At 38.2% G+C, this 14,722-nt stretch overlaps 2 long non-coding RNA genes across 2 annotated transcripts; one reads left to right on the plus strand and one right to left on the minus strand.

The window, feature by feature from the left end:
• The first annotated feature begins 4,706 nt into the window (after positions 1 to 4,706).
• LOC113110005 (uncharacterized) lies at positions 4,707 to 6,935 on the plus strand. The gene is made up of 3 exons (XR_003293037.1): positions 4,707 to 4,849; positions 5,457 to 5,618; positions 6,808 to 6,935. It is a non-coding gene; the product is annotated as an uncharacterized LOC113110005 (long non-coding RNA).
• Positions 6,936 to 7,960: 1,025 nt separating this feature from the next.
• On the minus strand, positions 7,961 to 12,542 carry LOC113110004 (uncharacterized). Its single transcript, XR_003293036.1, has 2 exons — positions 12,082 to 12,542; positions 7,961 to 11,875 (listed from the first exon to the last, which is right to left on the minus strand). It is a non-coding gene; the product is annotated as an uncharacterized LOC113110004 (long non-coding RNA).
• Positions 12,543 to 14,722: the final 2,180 nt, after the last annotated feature.

The following is a 14,722-nucleotide window of genomic DNA, read 5'->3' on the forward strand; positions in this document are numbered from 1 at the left end:
CTCGTTTATCAATATTTCTGTTAGACATGACTTAGCTTTACATATGTCCTGACGCTCATTTTAAAATAATAAAAAATAAAATAAAATAAATAATAAAAGATTAATAAAAAATATATTTTTTACTGTTATATCTGATCTTAAGCAAATCTAAAAAAAAAAAAAAAAATTATTATCGTAGCCTACATAATGTGATGACTGAATTCACTTGTAACATTTTAAATGGGTCATTGTTTTTTTTTTACATTTATTTAGACAAAATATTATTTCAAAATGATTATCGGTCAATTATCTTTATCGGCCATAATGTGAAAATAATTTCTGACTTACAAGTATTGGCCATAATTTTTAATATCGCCTATATCTCGCATGTATTCAGATTATGTGAGCTTCTGTTCCTCAGCACGAAGGTGCGAGTCAACACGATGATGGACTTCATCTCACAGACCATTGAACTCTCACAGCTGTTCTGTGGACGGGACAAGCCTCGTGTCCGTCAGACGGGTTGCTCCATCTGTTTGCATGCTATAAAAGTTCCCCTCCTCGTGTTCTTGCTGTCAGACGCGCGCGCTCATGTCTAACACACAGCTGTATGAGTGTTTGTGTTGTGTTCGAGCTCCAGCAGAAGAGCAGGCATCGCTGAGCAGCTGAGCGACACGAGAGAGAGACACGTGGCCTCGGAGCGGCTCTTCTCTACGGAACGCAGGAAAGCCCTCCTCACCATCAGCTTTTTTGAGATGTAAAAGTGAACACTTTACAACTTAAATTGTCTATAATAGTATATAATTTAATACTTGAAATTGTCGTCAGTTGTCAAATATGACAAAATAGTAAATTGCATTTATCTAAAATGAATATATAAACTAACAGTCAAAGATTTTTGAATTCTTAAAGTTAAAAAATATCTTCTGCTTACCAAGCCTGCATTTATTTGATTCGAAATACAGAAAAAGCAGTAATATTGTGAAATATTTTTTTCTATTTGAATATATTTTAAGGGGGGGGGGTACAATTGTGTTTTGTGTATTCAGAGTTGTTCATGGTGTTAAAGAGATGGAATCTCATGCTAAACATGGACAAAGTTTTAAAAAATAATTTAGAAGAATGACTGAGAATTTTTGTGCCGAGAATCTTGTTTCGTCTGTTTTTTTTCGATTGTGGATCTAATGACGTAGACGAGAACGAAAGTCCTTATATGAGCATTTCTCTTGGAAAAGCGCGGCCTGCGCAAGCATTGATCAGAGGAGAGCGAGACCGCAACGCGCTTCAAAATTGTCGGCAACAATAGGATTTGTTCGAGAATGCCTCCAAATAAGTGCATTTTTGGATGTGAGGGAAAGTTTACCGCGTTCAGCTTCCCCAAGAACCCAGCGTTACATGAACAGTGGATGCAGTTTGTTTTTCCGGGGCAGCAACGGAGTGTAGCAAGTGTGTTTGTGTTTTCTCGTCATTTGAGTGACGAATGTTTTATAAACAAGGCTTTGCACATCGTTTGCTATTAAAACATGGAGCCGTCCCTGTGATAAAAGGAATATTTTGTTGGAAATCAGCACATAAATGAATATATGTTAATGGAAACAACATGAAATCAGTATTATAAGTCTGCCCACGGCACGCCTCCAGGAGCTCAGCTTTTTCTGGAAAGAATCAGAAAGCTGTATTTTTCTTTTATAAATATGATAAAACTAAAGACTTTTTGGAGATATGAAGGATGCAGTACTACTATATACTCAAGATTAACATGAGATTAAGTGAAACTGTGCATGTTATGTACCCTTTAAAATGTAATTTATTCCTGTGATCAAATCTACATATATTTTCAGCATCATCACTCCAGTCTTCAGTGTCACATGATCCTTCAGAAATCATTCTAATATGCTGATTTGCTGTTCAAGAAATATATAATTATTATTGTTGTTATTATTATCAATATTTAAAACAGTTGAGTAAATACTGTTTCAGGAATCTTTGATGAAAAGATACATCCGAAGATCAGCATTTATCTGAAATAAAACGCTTTGTGACATTATACTCTATACCATTTAGAAAATGTACAAGTTTAAGAAAGAAATTAATACTTTTATTGAGAAAAGATGCTTTAAATCCAACTTTGAAATCACAGGAATAAATTACATTTTAAAATATATTCAAACAGAATTTTTTTTTTTAAATACTAAAAATATATAAAAAAATAACTTTTGTACTTTGGATAAAATAAAAGCAGGATAGTGAGCAGAAGAGACTTACTATTCAAAAATGTGTGCGTGTGTGTGAGCCGTATTTTCATAGTATACATAATTAACTATAATTATGTAACTAAATTTAATAATAAAGTCTCTATATATTTAAAAATAATATTTTATTAATTTATAATAAATAATTTTATGATAAAAATTAGTTAAAATAAATCTTTTTGTCATAATTTGAACTACATGAGATGTAAAGTAAATAACAATACAGCAAAAATGTCTGCTTTGAATCACTTAATTTTCTTTAACAAAAAAGTTACAGTCTGATTGATTGTCAGTATGCTGCATATGTGGTACATTATTATTATGTTTGCTGTATTTTTACAGTGAGGCCGGTTTATCTGACATGTGGTAAGGATTTGTACACTCAGGTTAAAGAGTTTACTGTCAACGTCCTCAAACTTCCAGAAAACACACGAAGAGTCTGTCTCATACTGGGCTCTGTGTCTGAGCACATCTTCCTCCTGCTCGCCGCTGTTTACTTTATACTCTGGGATTCATGCATTGGGTTTGTTAATCTAAGAGAATCATTGTTTAGTTTCCATAAAAGATAATTCAGTTTTTCTTTCCTCGTTTTTCATGGGAGATCCCTCGAGGCTATACTTCAGAAGGAGGGCCAGTAGATTTTGATAACGTACAAGCAGAGCATTTGTTTTACTCACCCTTGAATCAAAGTTTCCTTTGTGTGTGGGACCGGATCTGTTTCCCAGGCCTGCAGACTCAGGAGGGTCCTTTGAGTTCAAAACAACAAAGAGCCCTGCGCCTCCACTGACTTCCAAGAGCTAGAACAGAATCGCATGTCCTCGCACTCACAAATACATGCAGATAGACGGGTAACAGCCTGAGTAAACAGATCTCTGGATCTATAAAAACAGACTTCACTTGCTCCAAAACGAAGCTGGCTGCACGGGGAGTGTATATGTTCAGTAATTATGTAATGTAATTCTATCGTATACTGCCTTTTACTTTAGATTTTTTTTTTCTCTCAAATCTTTAATATTCTACACTGCCATGATGGTTATTTAGCATTTTTTAATTCCAAAGTTGTGTAAAAATGTCTAATCTAAGATAGTGAGGAAGTATTAACCGATCAGTAACTTACCCAGGGGAGGTCAGGAAACCTAAACATGGGTTTACAATCTTTCCCCAGCTTAAATAACTCTTTAAAGCTTTTCAATAATAACGGAACAGTGATAAGTGCAAGTCTACCAATTAATGTCTTGTGAAGTGAAAAGCTTCATGTTTGTAAGGAACAATTCCATTTTTTGAGATGTATTTTACTTTAAATCGTTGCTTGTGGACAAAATACATAACCCATAATACTCTGTAATTCCTGATAACGCTTCCTACAGTGGAAAAGTCCATTCCCTTAGAAAACTGTTTTGGATTGTAAACTGTGCTTGACCTATGCATATTTCTCTCCTAATTTAGGAAGCTTTTTTAAAGGAGGAAACAATATTATGAATAGAGTGCTTATTTAATGTTAAAAATGACTTGATGGATTTGTTTTATGTAAAATAGCTTTTCTCTTCACAAGACGTTAATTGATGGACTGGTGTGGATTATTGTGATGTTTTCATCAGCTGTTTGGACTGACGGCACCCATTCACTGCAGAGGATCCATTGATGAGCAATTGATGTAATGCCAAGTTTCTCCAAATCTGTTGCACAACTCATCTACAACAAGTTTTGGTAGACTACTCCTTTAAGCCCATCATTTCTAAGTTGCATCAGGGATGAGTCAGATGCAATATTGTCCGTGGATTATTATTTTTCCAGTTGCATGCCTAAATTGCATCAATATTTTATATTTGTGATAAAATATTTAACATATTTAAATTCAATTCACAGCACTTTATAAATGAAATTTAAACATAAAATAGCAAAAACACACTGATGCACATTGTTTAATCATTATGTTGTAGAAGGAGTTTTTAATGCACTGACCAAATGACTTGAACACACATAACATTGAAATGACGACTTACCAAATCGTAAATATGAACTTCCCAGTAGGACTTGAACATGTCATTTGTAGAATGATCTAAAGCAGTCACTTGTGAGGTTCCACTGCTGTCTTATAAGACAACTATGTAGGCAGCTCACTTCAAAAACCACAGAAGGTCTGAAGGGTGATTTTAATGTGTCTCTATTGAGACTTGTTAAAGGGGTCATATGATGTGATTTAAATTTCCTTTCTCTTTGGAGTGTTACAAGCTTTTGGTACACGAAGAAGATCTGTGAAGTTGCAAAGAATAAAGTCTCAAATCCAAAGATATATTCTTTATATAAGTTAAGACTCTGCCATGCCCCCCTAAAACCTCTCATTCAAACATGCCCCCACATGTCTACGTCACTATGTGGACATATTTGCTTAATGCTGCCCAGATGTTCACGCAAAGAAAGAAGGCATGGTTTCAGTAACCACAGTTAGTGTTGAAGCAGTCATGTCAGGGAGATGTTGTGTTTCTAGGCGAAAAAAAAAAAACACTTTATTTGGCCTTCCGAAATTAGACGCATTTAGGAATCTTTAAGATTACTTAAAAGGAGAGGAGGTCATCCTGACTTTGCCTTGACAATCTGGCACTTTTGAATCAGCTACTGTAAGTATGTTTCGTTATTACTTTTAGTATTTGCTATTGAATGTTCAAATGTGGAGTTTTGCGCGTTGTGTGTGTGTGTGTGTATGTGAGAGAGAGTCAGCTGTCATAACCATCCATGGCTTGTGTCCTGCAAACACATACGAGCTTCATCACTGTGTCTGTCACATGACTCTGTTCCCCTTTCGGGCTTGAACTCATGGTAAAACTAAGGATATTATTAACTGTCTTTACATTTTGAAAGATGAAGCCTGTGATAATGGAAAGGGGTGTTACATTTCCGACGAGTGCTTGTGGTGTTCGGCCAATCACAAAGCACTGGGTCAGTTGGCCAATCAGAGCAGACTGTGCTAGTCGGAAGGAGGGACTTTGTAGAAAACTATGTGTTTGAGAGAGGCGGGGCATAGAGGACCTACAATAATGTACAGTTTTGAAAAATAATGTGTTTTTTGAACATTAAAGCATGTCAATATATTCTATTATATAATAAGTCACAAAATAATGATCTTTAAAAAAAGCATCATATGACCCCTTTAATATGTGGTTGAGGCATTTTGCGTTAACAGCAGCTAGCTGGCTAAAGCTCTCTGCTTTGTTCTCCAATCCTAAGGTTAATGATTTTCCATCGTGGGAGGCGGGGGAGAACAGCGGCAGAATTAGGATTCAGCTCCCATCCTCAGCGCCGAGCGGCTGTCTGCTGCCTACCCAGCAACCCTGGCGCTTTGTGACAAGGAGATGGATGATATCTGCAGCCTGGCTGGCCGCTCTATGGGTAAAGACACACACACACACACACACACACACACACACACATCTGCAAGCACACACACATACACACACTTCCCAAAGCCAGCAAGGCTGTACGTACACACATGTAACTAATGCTGTGATGCTGCTGCTACAACCTTAAACATACAACACAGATCAGCAAAGCTGCATTCAGCTTTCTTTGATTGTTTTCTTCATTTGTGAAAATATTGCACTTATACATACGGAGGGACATCACTTAAAAAAAAAAGTGTGTAAGGTTAATGATTGCATGTGTTAAAAGAAAGTCAACAATTTATACAGTAATTTAAACAATTTATTAGACAGTCTTAAACATTTACAGCATTTTAAAATCCAAATATACAAGAGATTAACAGACTAATAGGCAGCTGTGGTCTGAGCGTGTCACTGGAAAGCAGTGTGTGTGAGCCCAAGGGTTAAAGGATCTGGCTCTTTTTGTGTCAGACTCACCTGCTGAAACTGCTGCTGCAAACTTATACACACACTTCTTCATTTTTACACACTGTGGAAACAGATTAAGGGTTTGAGGTTGAGAAGAAAAGAATGGAAAAATATTTATTTTTAATCAGTACATTCATCTTGTTTTCCAGTAAAAATGAAAACTTGCAAAAAAACTAATTTATATTGTGTGTGTGTGTGTGTATATATATATATATATATATAAAATAAAACATTTAATTATACTGAACAGCTTAAAGAAAACTTTCCTGAAATGACTGCTTGTAAATAAATTTTTCTTGTTTAGATTTTATTTTAAAAGGTAAAAAAAAATGTTTTGCTGTGCATTGAGCGTGTTTTGAATAATGGTATTATTTCATGGCATATCCTAGTAAATAGTAAGAATGCGTATAACAATATCAAGTTAATCTGCAATTTCCCATCAAACTGAAAATAACATCTGCACCTAAATGCAATTAAAACCATTAATTATATCTGTAAATTGTATTAAAGTATTATTTGAAATTATATTAATTAAATCTGTATTATTTTGGACACTCATTCACAACAGGGATTGTTTTTTGTGTGTGGGAGAGTGCATTTTAGGATACAGACAGGTTTATATCTCTGCCAGAGCTCACTGTATGTTGAAAAACAAAAAGATGTCTGGGTTGTGTGTGTGTGTGTGTGAGTGTTTGAGGATCGCTGGGGTGCTCACGCAGCTTTCCGTGCAGGTAACAGGAGCACCTGCGGCCACCGCTAACCGCCATCCGATGGGTTAAAAGCTCTGACTGGTGGAAGACGCTCAGAGCAGCCGCGGGGTCCACTGGAGTCCCATCGGCTGAGAGAAACCTGTGAGACAGAAGCTAATTATCCTCTAAAGCAAAAAGCCAGTTGTGGTTCAATAACTCCAGCACACTGCCAGCCAGATACTGCGTTTCCTTGGCAACGCCTCCACAGCAGTACTGCAGACATCAAGAGAAGGGCAGGCGGTCACAGGGTACACAAGGCAGGATGAATCGGGGAGGAAAGACTTTACGAGTGACGGGCCGTCCTCTAGACTGATGCAGGCCAATTATAGGCCATTACACTCGGCTGAGATTGATCTGCTTTCTTTACGTTTGGGGACCCACAAATGCAGTGTATATATAAAATAATGACATTTTCAAAATTACTTCAGGTTTCTTTTCAAATTCTTATAATATCTGTCTGACCTAATCAAACCCCCAGCAGACAGATATTATCGAAACTTTAACCAATGGACCACAAAGTAGACATGCACTTTAAAAAAAAAAAATATGATTGTTAGCAACTGAAGGGACACATGGAAAAAAAAACACACAAGCATTTGTACTTCTTTAAGATGTCTTTTAATGTCTGATGCAAGTTTAAAGCTTAGAATCAGTTGTCTTAAACTAGCTAAGCTAGTTTAACCATCAAAACAACACAATCATAAAAAAAATTTATAAAAAGCTGGTACACTCTCACAAATAAAGATTCTTTATTGCTATTGATGGTTTCATGAAGACCCTTTAACATCCTTTGAACCTTTTCATTGGACATGAGTTGAAAAGTTAAAAAGGTAGATTATTAAAATGATCTTCACACTGAGAAAAATAATTTTGTTCAGTGAAAGGTTCTTTGGGGAATCCACAATGGCTCTTCAAGTTGTTCCAATGTTCCAAGTATACTAAAAGAACAACTGTAGGGTAATTGTATTAAATTAATAAATAGTTAAATATATTTGTAATATACTTAGCATGAAATAAATGTATTTCAAATACATTTTATTATATTTATTTATCTCTCACTAGGGTTAACAGTGGGTAAAATGATTTCTTAATAGGCTCAATATGATGACTATAATAAAATGACTAATACGTGGCCTCCAGTGGCTTACTGCTTTAATAAAAGGGTGACAACAAATAATGACAAAACAAGCTTTGATTAACACGCGGTGGTATTCTGAATAAACAAATTTTGTAGGAAGTAATATGAAACAGATTTAAGACTTGATCAGTTTTAACAAAATATTTGTTATGGCCAATAACCGATATGATAACTGGAACAGCATTTGCAATAGAATCTCGGATTTCAAATGTTTTAATTTTAAAGTGAAATTAAAAATCGAAATCTCATGTACAGCACAGATGATCAATACCTGTTCAGTACTTTTGAGCACTTAAATAGAATTTGAGTACATTGGAAAATGAATGTTTGTCATCATTATGCTCATCAATGAATTCTGCACAATGAACAAGTGCATTCTGTGTCAGTGGCAGCATCACACATGTACACAGACGTTGTGAGGCTGTGTGTTTGCACCTGTTATTTGTACCTGCAGTGAGCAGTGAGAAGGACCCACTGTTTCCTCTGACCTGCACTGATAGCATGCACCACAACAATCCCTGACAGCCAATGGAAGAAAGATTCCTGTAATCCTGTATATTCACCCGGCTCCTGCAGTTTCTCCCGGCTGAGCTCTCAGTGCTTAATCTACTTTCAGTAGCTTTATCCCAGACAAATGTTACGTTTATTTCAACCGCATGCGGTTTAGTGAGAACACACTCACATACCATCAGCGGGCTCTTTTAATTCCTCAGTGGCCGGTCTTTATCTCCTGACATTTATCAAGGGAATCTTTCTTGCGGTCTTCTGTGAATTAAATGATTCGATATCAGGTTAGGTATGTTTTATATTTCAAAATGTTTGTGTACATTGATATAATACACATTTTATGTTACAAGTACAAGCATTTTTTATTTAATTTAAACTGCAAACAAAATAATTTGACTTCAAAAGTAAATGCACTGTCTTTATAAGCACAAATCCAAGTCAATTAAGCAAGGTTTATGCACAATTTATGAGAATTATAGGAATTAAATATTTCATTTATTATTTCATTATTCATAAAGTTATTATATCAGTCTATGAATAAACATTTCTCAGTCTATCCGTTTCATTTTTAGCTAATCTGACAGCCAGACAATTTATTAAACTATTGATAAATATTTATAAATATGAAACTATTTCAAATTCATTAATTCATTGTTTGCATGCCTGGCTATCTTTCTGGATGCCCACGTCCATCTGAAAATGCTGGTCAGACTTATCAGCCAGAAAACGAACCATTTTTTGCTCTGATGCACACAAATGAAACTCAGTCCAATGCGCTGTCAGCCAAAAATGTAAATATGAAACCATGCCAATGAGGCTGAGACATCAGACCCTGATGCTTGCTGGACCATTCACAAGTTGGGCCGTTTATTAAATAACAAAATCTTTGTTCCTGGCTGGATCCAAGTCTTTGTTCCTTTTCTCATCTAGCTGATGAAATGGTCCGTGTGTGTGTGTGTGTGATTGTGTGGGTTGAGGGAGAATTTATGTGCTAGCTCAGATGAATAGTGTGAGCAACACACAAGATTTTATCTGTGCGTTGGCACTGCCAGCCTGTGCCGAGTGTCAGACGGATCCTAATAAAACTGTCTGACCCCGCGTTGGGCACCAGGCTGGCGCTCGCTGGTCGTGGCTGACTGCTTGGTATGCACAGAGCATGGCAGAGCTTCAGCTGTTGCTGGGAGCTTTGTGGCACAGACCCAGCCTGATTAGTTGGCATCCGCCATTGTTCAGAGCGAAACCAAGCAGGGGAAAAATATAATTAGAGAGAGAGAAAGAGAGAGAGAGAGAGAGAGAGAGAGAGAGAGAGCAATAGGGGGAAATCAACTGTTTTGAAACTACATTTCTAATGTGGGTAAATTAGCAAAATTAGGTTTTTAAAAGTTAAACACTCCAAGGAGATAAAGAACAAAGCCAGGAGTAAGACTTAATGAGTTCACATCCTTAAAACAGGAAGGATCCCACAGCTCCGTGCCAGCCGGACCCTCTAAAACTACCATCCGTCTGGAGTTCAATGTCATTTCTGCTCGAAAACAACATGACGACACGTATAAACATGGACGGCTTTAAACGCAATAATCTGCAAGCCTTATGTTCTTCTAACAGCAAAGTCTGGTCTTCAAGAAGTAATGAAGTCTATTCATAGAAATCGTTGTTGTGTAAATGAAGGTGTCAGCATATGTTGGTTCAATATGTTGCTCGTTTTTTTTTTTGCACAGACTTTTTTGGCTATGCATCAGACAGATTCTACGTTACTAGATTAGACAAAAAAAATTACATTACATCTGGTGGATACATGAGGATAGATCCAAGCTGACTTGTTTCATAGTAGTGCAGGTGCTGGCATCTTCTACGAAGGGCGGCACTAGAAAAAAACGGCTGCATGTTTTACCTTTATTTAAGAGAAAATCTTTGCAACATTTCAAAAAAGATTTTAAATCAAGAATTAAATGACTGATAATCGCATACCAAAAGAAACTGGTGTGGGAATAACTGATAATCCCGTCACTTCCTCCTGCTGCCGATGCGATAAAGGTCATTTATAAACGAGCTGCAGTGGCGACCAGACAGCCAGACAGAGCGATTAGCAAGACGACCCTCTCCTGCACCCCTCACCCCAAAGAAAAAACACCTCAGCAGACACACAGGATCGAGTTTTATTTAAAAACCAGAAGAAACCATCATCATCATCATCATCATCATAAGCATGTGCACAAATTGAACATTCAATCTCTCAGACACACCAGCACCTCATCCTCTCTCTCGTCCAACGTTTTTCTTTCTTATCTCTCACAGACATCCGTCCCAAGTCCTTCTCAGTCGGGACACTGTCAGGGGATTGAGTGCTTTTGCCCTCTGCCCAGGTCCCAAGAGCTTAACCTGTGATTTTCAGCACAAAAAGCTCACAAGTTAGGGTCTCAGGGACCAGGAGGAGTGCAGCGGTGTTCACACAGGTTAGTGACACACACATACAGACAAGTGTTGCACACTCACGTCCTCTTTCGTCCAGCATAACGAAGATTATTGCTAATAATTTTCGGCCTAGGAAATAAAATTTGCCTTTTTCATTGCAGAGTTTAGAGCCACAGACATGCAGCGCACAGGTATTTCATTCACCAAATGGCATGCACACAAAAGCAGACAAACCCCAAAAAACGATCAGGTAAGAGGAAACCAAGGCAAACGGTGGGATTTGAAGTTTTCCGTCGAGGGAGCAGACATAGCCTTTGTTGGTTGAGAAAAGCCTCCAGTCAGGTGGTCAGTCTCTCTGTCTGTCTTTCTCTTTGTTCGGTGTTTTTCATCTTCAGGATCTCTGGTGAGCAGAACCGCTGGCCTCTGACTGCAGCTTCAGACATGAACCTCTTGTATGTGTACGTGTGTGTGTGTGTGTGTGTGTCTGTCTGCGTCTCGTCTCCCGCCACTGACTCCATTACACCGAAAGACATGTAGCAGCAATTGATCAGCCACATTCAAGAGCCGGTGTTGGGGAAAAATTAACAAACAAAAAAAAAACGTCTTACACAGCTCCCCGCAAGACCAACCCACACCCACCCAGACCCGCAGCGCCTGCGATTCCCCCTCACTGCTTTTGCAATAAGTTGTCTTTTTTGTGACTTTGTGAGCACAGACGAGATCATGCAACCTCACAACGCTAACTGCAGGCATATTCAATAACGCACACGGCAGCCAAAACATGCATGTCATTTACACTGCAAACACACATCTGATGCACACATACACACCTTGAAGACTCCTCCTTCCCCCACAAACAAGAAGCATCGTTCATCTTCAGGGACCAGACGGTGTGGACACTCCCGGAAATGAGAGCGGCTGCCACGTGCCTCACACACACACACGCGCACACACACACACTGTCTACCTTCAAACCTGTGCCGACTTTGTTATCTTCAAGGGAAAAGAAAAAGGAGAGAGTGAGAGAAAAAGAGTGAAGAAGGAAAAGCATCCTCGGACAGTGAGATGTCACCTGAAGAAGACACTCGTGAGAACACCATCATCTTTATCAGGACCACTGCACATCCTCTCGTCACTGTCACCCTCCTCACACTCGTTAGTCTGACACACACACCTTTACTCTGGCGACACACACTCACCCGCTCATGCGCCTCCATTCCGGACACTTGTCCCGGGTGTCTCTGTACCTGTACCTGGGCCGTCTGTGAGACCCGCTCTCGCTCTCTCGGTATGACCGAGTGCCAGCGAGCGGCTGATTCTGCAGCGAGAGCGCCCCCCACCCCCCGCACCTCCCCTTCCCTCCCTCCCTCTCTTCATCTCAGCTTCACTTCCCCTCTGCACTGATCAATCCCTCACTTTCTCCGAAGGCTCGAAACAACACAGCCAGCCAGCAGCCAGAAATGGCGTCTCGCTCTCTGCGGCGCTCTGTGCAGCCACACGACAATCTGTCTGTCAAAATATTGTGACAACATTTCCATAACCGATTGAGGAGAAAAAAAAAGTGTTTGACCGCCACAGTAAAGCAGTTCATAGTCATTTTTGTAAAATTACACAGTATCTAAAGATCATCTTTAAAAAATAAAGAAATAAAACAAAGAGATAATAGTCATAAGACATAATAATGATACAAGCTGAGGAAACATCAAAAACATGGGAGAAAAGGCCATTTAAACAAAACAAGGAGACAAAACATAAAAAAATGTAATAATTAAAAGCAATTTAAACAAAATGAGGAAAAACAGCAAAATAAAGAAAACAAGGAGCAGGAAAACCAGAGAGAGAATTTTCATCTGTTTATAGTTTGTTTTATCATTATACAACATAAACTATAAACAAATGAAAATTTAAACAAGGAAACAACATACAATGAAAAACATGAAATACAATAATGAAACAGTGGCAATTTAAACAAAGAGGCAAAAAAACAAATAAAAATGTATCAAAATGAGGAAAGAAACAAGGTAAATCAAAATCAACTGAAACAAAACATGGAGGAAAAACTAAATAACAAAATTAACCGCCATTTAAACAAAATGGAGACATAACTATTGTAATGTGAACAAAATAAGGTGATCAACAAAAACAGCAATATAAACAATAAGATGTGAAATAACTGAGTGAAAAACAATGCAAGCAATCATCATCATGCAGCTGATTGAAAGTCTGCAATGTGAATAAAAAATAATAGGCCTCATGAGACATCAGCATAACAAATTTCTGCATAAACAGTTTATAAAAAACATTTGGTTTATTAGTTCATTCATATTTCATGAATCACGTCCAGTGTACACATGCACATACACAGTATATAAAACATGCATTATCATTAGCATGATAATATATGCACTGCTAAAACTGATAAATATATATAAAAAAAAATAAAAAATAAAAAACAAAGACAACATGCACACCCTGTGTGGTTCTCCGAGCACCAGACGCATCTTTATCTTTCTGGCAGTGGCCCTGAATGACCTCTGACCCCTCAGCTTGCACTGGGGGGTGTGTGAGAGTCGTGACCCCATCATAGAGGGGTGCTGGGCGCTGACTGCACACATCATTGATTTTGAGCTTAATGCACAAACTCGCCATGTCTGTTCTACTGCAATGCAGAGCTCCAAACACACACACACACACACACACACACACACACACACATAAAGCGGGAGAGCTCACAAATCCACATAGATTCAGTGTTTAAACTCAAGCCATCTTGGGCAGCGTCTGAACACAGGTTTGTCGATACGAGTGAGCAGCATAAAAGTTCAAGTCTATCACGCTGTAGGATGGAAGTTTGTGTGTGTGTGTGTGTGTGTGTGTGGGGAAGGTTGGTGGGATCAGCAGGGACCGAAAGGGAATGATGGTGATCAATCAACACACACACACACACACACACACACACAGTGGCCATCAGCAGAGTGCTGTCACCACACATTACCAGACAGCACACACACATACGCAAAACAACACACAATGAATGCTAGACAGAAGGGAAAACCCCATAAACCACTACACAAAGAGAAACATATTGAGTTGAACATCCGTCTCCAATTAAACTGTGACTTTACAAGCCTTAAAACCCACTCAGAAATCTCTTATTTCTCATATCCTGGAACACGATTCTAGTCATTTCAAAACACCATGACTCATTAACAATCACATACAAAAATGAGACCCAAAAGGCATGGATCTCTTTTATCACATCAAAACAATTTTAACTACAATTGTATCTGTTGTGAAGAAAACATGAGTTAAAGTCATGGTATTGAAGGTGGAGAGAGTGCTGTACATTCACTCACCCCACCTACAATCCCTGCCGGCCCGAGACTCGAACTCGCAACTTTTTGGATTACAAGTCCAAATCTCTAACCATTGGGCCATGACTTCCCCCTTCCATTTATTTACTAACTTTCTTGGCCTTGAATGTTTCAGTTGAGTTGCTGTCTATGCAGGGTCAGAAATTTCCTTGGATTTCCTCTAAAATATCTTATTTTGTGTACAGAAGATGAACAAAGGTCTAACAGGTTTGGAACGACATGAGGTTGAGTAATTAATGACAGAAGTTTCATTTTTGGGTGAACTAGGCTATCCCTTTAACATTAACAGTTTGTACAAATCTAATAGTGATGCTACCGTATCAATTATCTAAACAAATTCACAACCATTCAGAATAATTTTAAAGGTTTTAGTTACATCAACATCTTACAATCATGAGAACCCAGAAGACCCTTACAGAAACTATGTGAGTGCACAGTCACGCAGCGTTTAGGTGTGCTGAACGCA

Source organism: Carassius auratus, chromosome 10, assembly GCF_003368295.1.
Source record: "Carassius auratus strain Wakin chromosome 10, ASM336829v1, whole genome shotgun sequence".
Classification (NCBI taxonomy): Eukaryota; Metazoa; Chordata; class Actinopteri; order Cypriniformes; family Cyprinidae; genus Carassius; species Carassius auratus.